The sequence below is a fragment of the Rhyacophila brunnea genome, unplaced genomic scaffold, assembly GCF_057557595.1.
Source record: "Rhyacophila brunnea isolate RB1 unplaced genomic scaffold, BYU_Rbru_1.0 scaffold_24, whole genome shotgun sequence".
Classification (NCBI taxonomy): domain Eukaryota; kingdom Metazoa; phylum Arthropoda; class Insecta; order Trichoptera; family Rhyacophilidae; genus Rhyacophila; species Rhyacophila brunnea.
Window position 1 is genome coordinate 16,330,086 of NW_028232904.1, and position 12,219 is coordinate 16,342,304.

Here is a 12,219-nt window from a genome sequence, read left to right on the forward strand (position 1 = left end):
GAACTTTTTATTACAGATGGCAGATGCGGACATTCGAGACCTTCCGGGGACCATGGCAAACGAGGCCGGAAGAGATGCACTTTTTAATTTCTGTATTGATGTAATAAAAAGAATAAAAATAATAAATGGTGACATGTAATGATGATTCATGCCTTTCAGATCCAGTGACTGCAATCATATAAGATAGGATAAGTATATGCTCAGAATATCAGTCCTATGCGACATTTCTTTTACAACGAGAAAAAACTCGACTACAAATCGCAGTCCTCAGTTCCCAATGAATACGACAAAATATTCATCAGAATCACCTCCGCCTTGCGCTACTAAGAATTTTCCAGGGTTTTAAGGCGGTTTCATAGGCCCTGGCCGAATTCAAATTAGCAATACCCGATGCGGGTAGAAGAACAGTTTTCAATAAGGCATATTCTCTCAGCCGGCACAATTTTCATTTGACTAGCATCAGGTAGATTAGTTTGCGTGCCAAAGTCCTTAAGAAACCTCGATAGTAAATGCAAGGTATCCATAAAGGCATCTAAAAAAAAAAAAAAATCATCATATCATCATGCTCCCGTCTTTGGGCACCTGCTGTCCGAGATAGACGTAGCTGCTGACTTGCTCGAGTTGGGTGCCATTAATACAGATAGTCGCAGGGTCCGAAAAACAGTTCCTCATGACTTTTGTCGTTGAGACGTTTATCTTTAGGCCGACCGTTTGATTGACATCCGCGAGTTCTTGCATTCTACCTTGGAGGTCTTTCGGGTCTTGTGAAAGTATAACAATATCATCTGCAAAGCGCAGGTGACTGAGGTGCTCCCCATTAATTGGAACACCTTTTTCCTCCCAATCAAGTTTCCTAAATAAGTCTTCAAGAGTGGCGGAGTATAGTTTAGGTGAAATGGTATCACCTTGCCATACACCTGACCGTATTACCATACCGGACACGTAATATAATAATATAAAAATATTAATTTATAAATTGGTTAAAAATCTCTTCATTACAATACAGAAAACTTAATAAAATACATTTTAATAATAAATATGAACATAAAATAATATGTAATAATTACAAGATAAAAAGATCTTCTTATATACTACGTTTTTAAATTTTTCGTTGAATCATTAAACTTGACAATTATATGTATTAATAAATACTTTCTTTTGTACATGAAAGAAATACTGAATAAAATATAGAACACTGAAATGTCATTTTGACATTTCATACTGATTTCCATAGTAACGCAGGTATATATTAATAGTTTAGTTGCTAGGATACCCTTAGCAACAAATAATAGTGTTTTTCTTTTTCGAATTTTTTCCGAAATAACTTTCAATACATAACAGAATTAACTGAACATGAATTCAATTCTGCTTAAAGATGGCTAAAAGTATTAAAAGAATGCATTATCATCGTGTTCTGATATATTATAAAAGTATCAAATGTCTAGCTAGTCGGGAAGTTAGTTAAAAATCGATTGCAAGATTTGTATTGGACAAACAAGAAAAAAATTGTACTGGACAAACAAGAATACGAGCTAATAAAAACGTGGTAATAATAACAATAAGATAGGAAGGACTTTTTAATAAATTCACATTTTATAATATATATTTTTTAATTGTAAGTAGTTTATCTTTGACTTAAAATAACAAATACTTCTCTTTTTAATGTTTTCATATACATGTTTATTAATTAATACAGTTGAAATTGTAAAGTATCAAAAAACGTCTCAAATTGCAAGTTTCTTATTTTTCCGCTATGTGCTTCTGGTAGGTAAAGACATCCCTGTTTATTGGATTCATCACCACATATTATTAATAGCATTTTTAGTTGAAAAATGAGCTCTACATTTCCAAAAGTGAGTGATCTGAGAAGTCAATTTGAGAAACATAGATTACGCTAATTAATATTGACTAGATATTTTCAGTAGTATGCTCACCCTAGAGGACACTGGGGTCTAGTGAGCTTTCGACGGCTGCCGCGAGTGGGATCATATTTGATTAAATGTATAAATTAACCCCAACCACCCCCCTTTCACTCAGTGCGGCATGTGGGCTCGGGGTGGATAAATATACTTGTTTGCCCCCTCCCTCACATTATATGCATAGAATGTTTTTAGAATTTTAAGTGTCGAAATAAATAATTTTATTCGTCCGAAACATAATATCGATGTTGTTAATATTGTAACATTTAATTCTGTATACAAAAAAATGGCACTTAGATAAATGTAAAACCGATTTTCAGAGATCATTGAGATTTTGAACTAGTTAGTTATATATGAACTTCTTTACTCATGTGTAAAATTTATTAATTCATAGTATTTAATTCAAGACCTACTACTTTTACTGCGCTACTATCATTAAGCCTCTAGGCCTAACGTAGTGTTAAAAAAGAATATTATATATTCTATACTTTATAATATCTCGGAATTCAGCGGTATAAATTGTACGAATTTTCTTCGGGAAATTATGCATGCTGATGATTCAGTTAGGATACGGGACAGAGTGTTATTTTCCGGGAGGATTCTGGACAATCCTGGACGGTCAGCAACCGCGTCTAGAAAGGGTATTGTACCCAAAGGTTAGTTTTGGAAGAGATTTTTAAGATACCAAGTGAAGTTAATATTATTATGTCACGGTTAGTTAAAATTATCTTTTTATTAAAAAATCAATAATAAAATTCTTAAATCTGGTATCTGATGACTCAAATATTATTAAATTTGATTCGCACAGGCGGATCAATAGTTCAAAAGATAAGAGTACTCACCGAGAAAAATGTGAGATACGTGTCTACCATTTTTTCAGATTACAGTATGTATAACAATTATACCACTCAGCATTAAATGAGTGACACACTTTAATATGTATGTTTTGTTGTCAAAACAAAACAATTGAGTGATCATTATACTCTAATATCTACATAAGCATAATTACTGTCTTTCTACTTTCTTGTTATACTGGTTATTATTTTATAATTAAGTCATTTTTATAATTTTGTATTAATTATGTATTATGGTGCATTGGCCAATCGATGTAATGCCGTAATACTCTTTTCTAAATAAATAAATAAACAATTGTCAGCAGTCATAATTAGATCAGTATGGTCTGTTATGACTAGTTAATTGCGAATTAAAATATGGACTGCATTTGTATAAATTGGAAGGACAATGCATGAATCCTCACTCACTCATCGAGTCCTACACGAGACACCCTACTATCGTCACGAGCCCTTCACTCGATATAGTGAACCGTCATTCCACTCGAATCAAGTCTCTCAGTACATTAATATAATTAATTTTTGGATCACATCGATCTCACCAGTACATCATTACACGCGATAATCTCACGCTGTCGTCTTTATTTTTGTATTCTCCTAACAATAAATAAACTCTCTCTTCCAAACAACCAAGCAATAATGACCTATCTCATCTAAATCATCTACCACAAAAGTTGTGACCCCGACGGGATCTGAACACGCAACCTTCTTAATTTGTTGGGTTTTTGTTGAATTGTCACGCCATGCAAGTTTTTTTTAATATTTTGGCGCGAAATAGGAATCACCATTTTCGTTTGGAGTATTTTTGATTTTATGCCCGCATTGTCCGAAAAGATTGAAATAAAGCAATACAAATGAAATTAACATATAGAACGGGTATTATTTTTCACGTTGACATTCGTCACTCTCGAAATAAAACAAAAGAAATGTAATAAAATAAGGTTAACCGTAAATCCGTCATCCATCTTTGTGTCAAATCAAATTAATTGGACAATGCCATCTACCCACCGCCGCGTTTAGTTTTATTCTTATACCTTTTATCGATCAAACATTACAAAATAGTTTTTTTTTATTATTTTCATGCTTCTTGCAAATCATCTAATTATTATGAAAATATCACAATATTCAAAATCTGTATATGCAGAAACTTAAAGTAGCACAACGTGGTATGGAGAGGTGCATGCTGAGCAAAACGCGAAAGGACAAAAAGAGGAATGAGTAGATAAGGAAGCAGACAAGGGTTTGCGATGTAATAGAGTTTATTAAAAGCCTTAAATGGAGATGGGCTGGACACATAGCTCAAAGAAGAGACAATCGTTGGACAAATCTAGTCATCCAGTGGTATCCAAAAAGTGCAAAACGTCCACAAGGTAGACCTAGAGGCCGCTGGATCGATGAAATGATAAAGTTCTGCGGAAGTACGTGGCAACGCAATGCACAGGACCGAGAGAAGTGGAAGCAACTTGAAGAGGCCTTCATCCAGCAGTGGACAGATTCAGGCTGATGATGATGATGATGATAATGATGATATGCAGTTGAATGGAAGACATAAATACACTATCATTGGTATTATTGAAGATTGATAGACTGAATTTTTAATAAGATTTAACGATTTTCATTTTTAAAAAATCAAGATAATATACCTATTATGAATATTCTTGAATAGTTTTTAATATATCCATAGATGACGTTCCAAGCAAATTATTAAACTTAGAGATTTTTCAATAATAGAATTTACAGTTTAGACATAAGCGATCTACGCGCTGCAGGTCTGGGATGGCGGGAGGCGCAAGAGTTGGCGATGGTTCGAGGAAAGTGGCGCGAACTTGTGCTTGCCCTATGCCCCAATGCTGGGTCGTGACAGGATGAAAGAAGAAGAAGAGTCTAAACATAATTTCAGGGTTTTCCCTGGAAATAATTACCTAAAAGAGGAAATTGGTGGATAATGTTCAGTTTTCCATATATATCTCAGTAACGGCTGAAAATATCGAAAAATAATATTTTAATAAAAATAATGAATTGTATTATTTATGCAATAGTTACTGAGCTATAGAGTAAAAAATACAAGCAAACAACAGATTTTGAATTTTAATTTATGTACACATGTGTAGCAATTATACCACTCAGCATTTCGAGTGTGACACACTACAATATATATAATATGTTTTGTTGTCTAAACAACACAATGTAGCGGAAGCGATGGTCAGCATTTCTTCAACCATAACCTAGATCAATAGTGTCTATTATGATCTATTAATTGCGACAATGTCTCTTGGAGTGATAACTAAACTATCATTTCAAAACTTCCAAGCGACTACGACTTTATTTCCACACACCTCATAATCCTTTCATGTAACGATTATGTTAAAATACTTTTGGAGATATTCTGACTACTAGATATTACGAAATTAATTAAGAAATCCAGAATCACTACAAATGTTTTTTTATGTTTCTGATGTGTTAGAAATAATTAGTTATGGTTAATTTTATATTTTATGACTATGCGTTTATCTGAACACAAACTAAACAATCGAAGTATGGAAAATTATTTAAAAGCAAAAAAAAAACTATATTCTGTAATAAAATCTGTTTTGTAGTATTTGATATGATAATATTACGCCAGTTCTCTCAACATGCTCTCACAAAACTATCCAGTTTGTCTATAGATAGATCTCTTGGTTTAATGACTCGTAAATGAATCGATAAAGTTGAGGGTTTTTATAGAGCCTCGCTGAAAATAATGACGGATTCCAGTTTCAATTAAGTAAGTCATTCAGGGACCTTCTTTGGGCCGCTGTCTTCCCGTAATGGCTGCGTTAGCCTGCCTTGACAATGTCGTGAATCGTCAGTAATAGTCAGCTCAAGCCGTGACGTAAAAATCACAGTTTTATTATGTTATATTTTTTATGAAAGTAAAACGTCTTACACTTTGGTACAAAGATGATGAGGGTTACTTCAGCATTTTCTTCTAACTACTATACTTTATAGCAGTAAATGCTGCATCGTTTAAAAAGTATGTACCTAATGAATATCAGTTATGCACCTTTTTACACTGTCACTGGTGGCGCTGTTGCAGTGGACTGTTATTTAAAGGTGCTGGTGGATTACGGATCTAGAGGGGAAGAGGGTTTACACAGGAAGCCAGACACTGACCTTTTATGCTGAGATGGCTGGCGCGCGTTGTAGCTGGTTCGGTGTTTACGCACTGGTAAACGGACGGTTCGGAATTTCATTCTCACGGTTTCACTTGGTTTTGGGATGTAAAGTTCAGGATGGATGATAGACGCAACGTTCGCTCAACGTTTAGCGCAACGAACCCGTAATTCCTCGTCATCTGGTCTTGTGACAATAATAAATAAGGATTTGAGGTAGGTGGCGAAATAAGGAATGACGGCCACCATACTTGGCCCAACCAGTCACCGTCTAAAATATTAATTATTTCGTGAACCACTCAACAAACCATACATGCTTACAAAGTTTTAATAATGTCTGAGAACATCGGTGACAATTTACATCTTAAATATTTACAATATTAATACTATCGACGGTACTCGATTGAATTTAAATTGTAATGAATTTAAGTTTTTTACTATTACATCATATAAGTCGTTTTTTGCTAGTCGGGGTTTGCCTTTCGGTATCTTTGGCACTATATGCTCTCACCAGTGGTAAATACACACGGACACATACTATACACACAATAAGTCCATTAGGATTTAAAGATTTATGACTGGTTTTTTATTTAAATTTAAAATGCATCTTGATTTAAAACATATTTTTGAGATTATAGATATACAAATTAATTTAATTTAGTTAGAAACTTTAACACTCTCATGTCCTCATATAAGATTGATTTCTTTTAATATTTCTAATATTTTACCACTCAGCGTTATTAAAATCGAATATTTCTCTGTCGTTGACATAGATTTAATATAACTCAGATAGAGTCATCTCTCAGACGGCCATACGAAAAAATGCAACCTTTTCAGTAATTTTCCTGTCCCGTTCTATCCTTCGTCCCGCCCAATCTCGTGTCTCACAGCGATCGTGCTGGACATATGCGCCCGGCATGCTAAATCAATAGTCAAATAATAACGACTGTGCTACCCGATTGGTCGTTGATCAATAATGAATGAAGACATAAAATATAAATTTAAATAAAAACATACTAGCAAATATTACCAGGTGGCAATATCACCCGTCATTCTGTCAATATTAAATATTCTCATATGTCTTCTCCCTGTGTCCCCATTTCTCACACTTTTACGTGTATATTCTGTTTTAATACCTTTGTTCTGGTGTTTCCGATTCAATTATTTATCTGTGAGCTGCTGCATCAGCCTATCCGAGTCTTTGTAGAGTCTCCTAACTTTGTCGAGCCTTTGATTGTTTGTGAATGTTGCCTAAGGTTACATTAGGTTACAGCACCTTATCCCTATTGTAAGGCACTTTGGTGCAAGGTTGCATCACCAGTCCCGTGCGGAACTGCTCGGGACAAAATGAGGGCTTAAATTCTTTGATCTGGCACACGTAAGGGTTATGTTAGCCGGCCGCGTATGACGTGGCTGCATATACATAACGGGAGCGGAGGTGGGAGTTTTTTTTACACACCATGTTCTATCCCTATTGTAATTACCCTTGAATATCTTGAATACCACACTAGCTTTTTTATTATCAAAACACCATTTTGTTAATTTTTTAACATTTTCATTTCAATTTATCCACTCCCGAAAGCTCTCCATTTTAAAAAGAGTATAATTATTATACCCACGGTGGCCGCGCGGCTTAAGCGTTGGACTATCACGCCGTGGGTCTCAGGTTCAAATCCTGGGTCTAGCAAGTACACATATTGTTTTTCAATGTGTGTGTGAGTCAGGGTATGGACCTAATAGGTTGAGAGGGTGGCTGACATCCATGTCTCCTAAAAAACAAAATCTGTTAATACAAACCTCTACTCTGTGGAGGCCCATATGATCTTATTTAGGATGGGACATGGTCGAAAAAAATAAATAAACATAGTATTATAGAAATTAAAATTTTCAGAGATTAGCGATAATTTAAAAAAATAGTCTTTCCTATTTGAAACCACATTTGAAAATTTGCGATCGGGGGACCCTGTTAGTTTTAAGTCGAACCTTACTTTTCTCAAAAGTGCGTGAAATATAAATTTTTAAATTATTGTTTTGGTCAAGTACTCGCCAATACTATATCGCCTCACGATATATTAGGAATATTAAGAAATTAAATTATTAAAAAAGAAAGCCTTGTTGACTTGTCAACTTTTCGATGTCACACTTTTAAGCTCCATAGCACCAGAGTGTCGGTTAAAAAATATCCATTAATACTCTTTGATGCGAAGATATTTTATCTTTTGATTGGATATCTGAGTCAGCTTTGAGACAGAATGGTTTTCTTTACCAATGTCATACATAAAAAAGCTAAAAAAAGAAAGTTCAATGACTTATTATAGAGCGTATCCCTTCTAACACAAGGCAATCAAAAGCTCATAATGTAGATTGAAAATTTATCGGATATTTCAGCGAGCATTGTGGTATTATTTACATCATATTTTTTTGTCTCGCTTCTTTCTGTTTACTTTTGAGTAACTCCCCTCCCCCCCCAGTGACGTCCCTAGACAAAATGCCGCCCATTTGATTATACAGTATTTTTTATCATCCTTTCATGACTAAAATATCTAAGAAATGTGTTGTATGGATACATTACTAACAAAATATACACCATTAAATCTAATTTAAATGCCATATTTGCTTCAATAGACAATACTGCGAGTCCACGGTTTCAAATACATTTAAAAATACACCTGACAACTTCCAAAACTCAGTAGTGACTGGCAAAAATATTTGGATAAATTTTAAATTAGGTAAGTATGTACTACCTATAATTATTCTCAAATCTGCACATGTAATTGCTGGTCATCAAGGACGTGACGTCCAAGTACAACGGAAGTAAGCTAGATATCGCAAACCCGACAAAAAATACAGTCCTGTTAAACCTTGTATGTTAATTAATACGTTTTGTTTTGAACCAGTGAGCTGATTTTTTTTTAATGGAACGATATTTCCGTTATTACTAAGTTTGGGTAGCTATTTCTAAATATACCTAATTAGTAAATATTCTCCTCGATTTGCCGCCTTTTGGGCAACTGCCGCCCCCAAGCGACGCTCAATCTGCCTACCCCCACGGGACGTCACTGCCCCCCCCCCCTTCTCATTCGTCCACTGAATAACTTCGCATGCATCAGGACTAAATATACTACTTATATTTCGTTCCACGGTGCGTGATTAGTTAAACGTTTCTAAAGTCTTGGAAGCAGTTCGAGTCCCCCGTTGAAAAAATAGAATTCCAAACCGAATATATTAGCCGAACGGCTAACAAACATTCATTGTAAAAACGTTTAACCAGCTGTTTATTTCTTTAAACCTTCGCTTATGTAACGGCCAGTTGGTGAGCTAACCACCAGACGTTTTTGATGCCCAGTGATCCCATATTACCCTCCGACCTCACCTTGTCTTATTACTTTCACAACAGTATTCTCGTTGTACTCCACTTACTCTCTCTCCATACCGAAGCAGTAAATAATCTACACGAGATTGCATTTATGGTTACACTCACCCACTGACCGTTGCATCAAGCAGCACCAGCTGATCCTCGCAATAAACGGTGGCTCTTATTTGAGGTTATATGGATACTATCCGTGGCTTTATCCAACTGGCTTTCAATTAGGTATGCTTACATACTGTAGTTTAAATGCTAGAAGATAATATTTGGCCACGTATTTTTTTCGACTTATACGTGGTGTAAATGAGAACTCTGCCATTCTTGGTAATATTGACTTGTGCGTTCCTGATAACTATCTTAGAAATCGGGAGCATCAGTTGTTTGTTTTCTCAAAGATAACTATTCAACCAAATCGCTTCGAATGTTGATATATTCCACCTACGTGAGTGTTATAGGTGGACGTTGTTTTATAAATTCTTAAAATAGGGTCTGCTTATCTCATTCGGTGTGCTTCCTTGTATCTAATTAATATTTTTTTGTATTTACACTTTTGTACTGTTTAATATTAAGAGCATACTTCAGAGAAACGGCAAATAATTTTCGTGCGACGAAATTTTGGAGAGTGAAAGTCGAGCTGTGAACACGTCAAATTGTTTCGTGATGGAGACGGAGGTATTAATTCTTAAATCGTGTAAAGATGACTAAAAAACGTTACCCATTTACTTGAAAAAGAAAACATGTCAATGAATATATTATTATTGTTAGTAATAGAACAATAAACAGAACATTAAATGGACGCATGTTGAATTTTTATGACAAGTTATGTTTCGTTCTGCAGGAGTCGTTTGCACAATCTTCGCGTCGCGTAATCACTATAGTTTTAGCCTTAATATTGATCTATTTCTTTTTTATATAATACTATTTCAATAATATTTCTTTGTTTCTAAATATCATGTTGTGAACGTCTTAAATTATTAATTTGTAATGTTTGCGATAAAAATTAAAAAAAATTGAATTTTAAAATTTGAATAGATATGTTCTACATAATTATATTCATACTTAATAATACTGAATATGTTTGCGAAACATGTATCCTAAAATAAATTTATTATGTAAAAAATGTTCTTCTTTTCATTGAAAAAAACTCTATACAACATCGGGCCGAGTGGGTTTGATGCACGTGTGCTCTATAAAACCCAAGGAGTCACGTAACATGTATGCCTTCCACGGATGAGTTTCAGCCATACACCAAGCCAAGATAGATGCCTGCGACTTACTATATGACAAATTCTGTGGTTTTATTTTATAATGTTTGTTTTTATCTTTTTGAACAAAATCATTTTTATTTAATAATTTTTACTATCGCGTTATGACACGGGAGTTTTTAATTAATGAATCTACCAGTCCAAGTATATTTAATCGATCATTATTATATAACATACTTAATTAGAAGTAGACCTGAGAGTGGGTCTATTGTTTGGGCCCCGCATCAGTTGTAGTACGACCTTATGGCGGAGAGGGTCAAGAAGAAATGTTTGAGACTCCTTCACTTTCGGCTGTATGGATATTATCCGTGGCTCTGTCCAACTGACTTTCTTTTAGGTATGCATACATACTGTAGCTTAAGATTGAGAAGGGATCTTTATATAGCTGTATATTATTTTTTTCGACTTATACGCGGTGTAAATAGAAACTCTGCCATTCTTGATGGTGTTGACTTGTGTGTCTCTGATAATTATCTTAGGAATCGAGGGCATCCGTTGTTTTTTCTCCCACGGTGCAGAACTAACCTGCCATTAGTAATGCCAATTGGAAGGGAAATAATTATGTTTAATCAAATCGCTGTGGATATTGAAATATTCCACTTACGTCAGGGTAAATTTAGGTGGACATTAATTTATAAGTTTTTAAGATATGGTCTACTAACCTAGTTCATTCTGTGTGCTTCCGTGTACTTTTATTTTTTGTTATTTTATTTCTTTTCTTAATTTTTTCTTTGCCCTGTATTTTTATTTAAAAAAATGTTAACACTTATTTTATGTCATGTCGTGAACGCTTTGAATTTATAATTTGTTATGCTCATTATATTATATAAAATAAATAAATTTAAATTTGAAACATTTTTTGCCTTTGTACCATTATTACACTATAAATCTAAGTTGTTATATTAATATCAAGTAATATGGCTCAAATTTTCTGTTATATTTGATTGTACTTACCTGTCTACTGCCTACGACAGAAATTGCGTAATACAATTTGCTCTGGCTGTTACGACAGAGCGTTGTAGACACTTAAGAGATATTCTACGGCCTACGTCGTAGAGGTGCGCTAAACTGGCGTAGACGGGGACATTCAAAGTATAACGAACGTATTTATTTAATTTAGTAATTGAAAAAAATATTTATTTTTCTTACTACTTGTCGATAACAATACTATCTATAGAGTGAATACGGTGGAGCTACGGCATACCGGTTTAACTTGAATTTGGAAGTCGGGAGCATTAGTTGTTTGTTGTCCTAAGGTGCAGAACTCACCTGCCATTAGTAATGTCAATTGGGAGGCAATAACTCTGTTCAACTAAATCGATTTGAATATTAATATATTCCATCTACGTTAGAATGAGTATAGATTAACGTGGTTTTGTAAATTCTTAAAATAGGGTATACTTAGCTTATTCGATGTACTTATGTATATAATTTACAATTTTTACTGTTTTAAAAGTATTTATCTCAAGAGATAATATGTGTTATGATAAATTGTAGTGTATGTGTATGAATGTAAACGTCGTTCTAAGAATGCCAAAAAAACGATTAGCTAAAAGTAAACGTTGCTCAAAGTAATATGTCAACGACCAGGGGCCTTATGTTGTAACTTGCGAGTTGAAATTGCCCGGTCGACACGACATCATCTGATATCATTGTGACGTACTA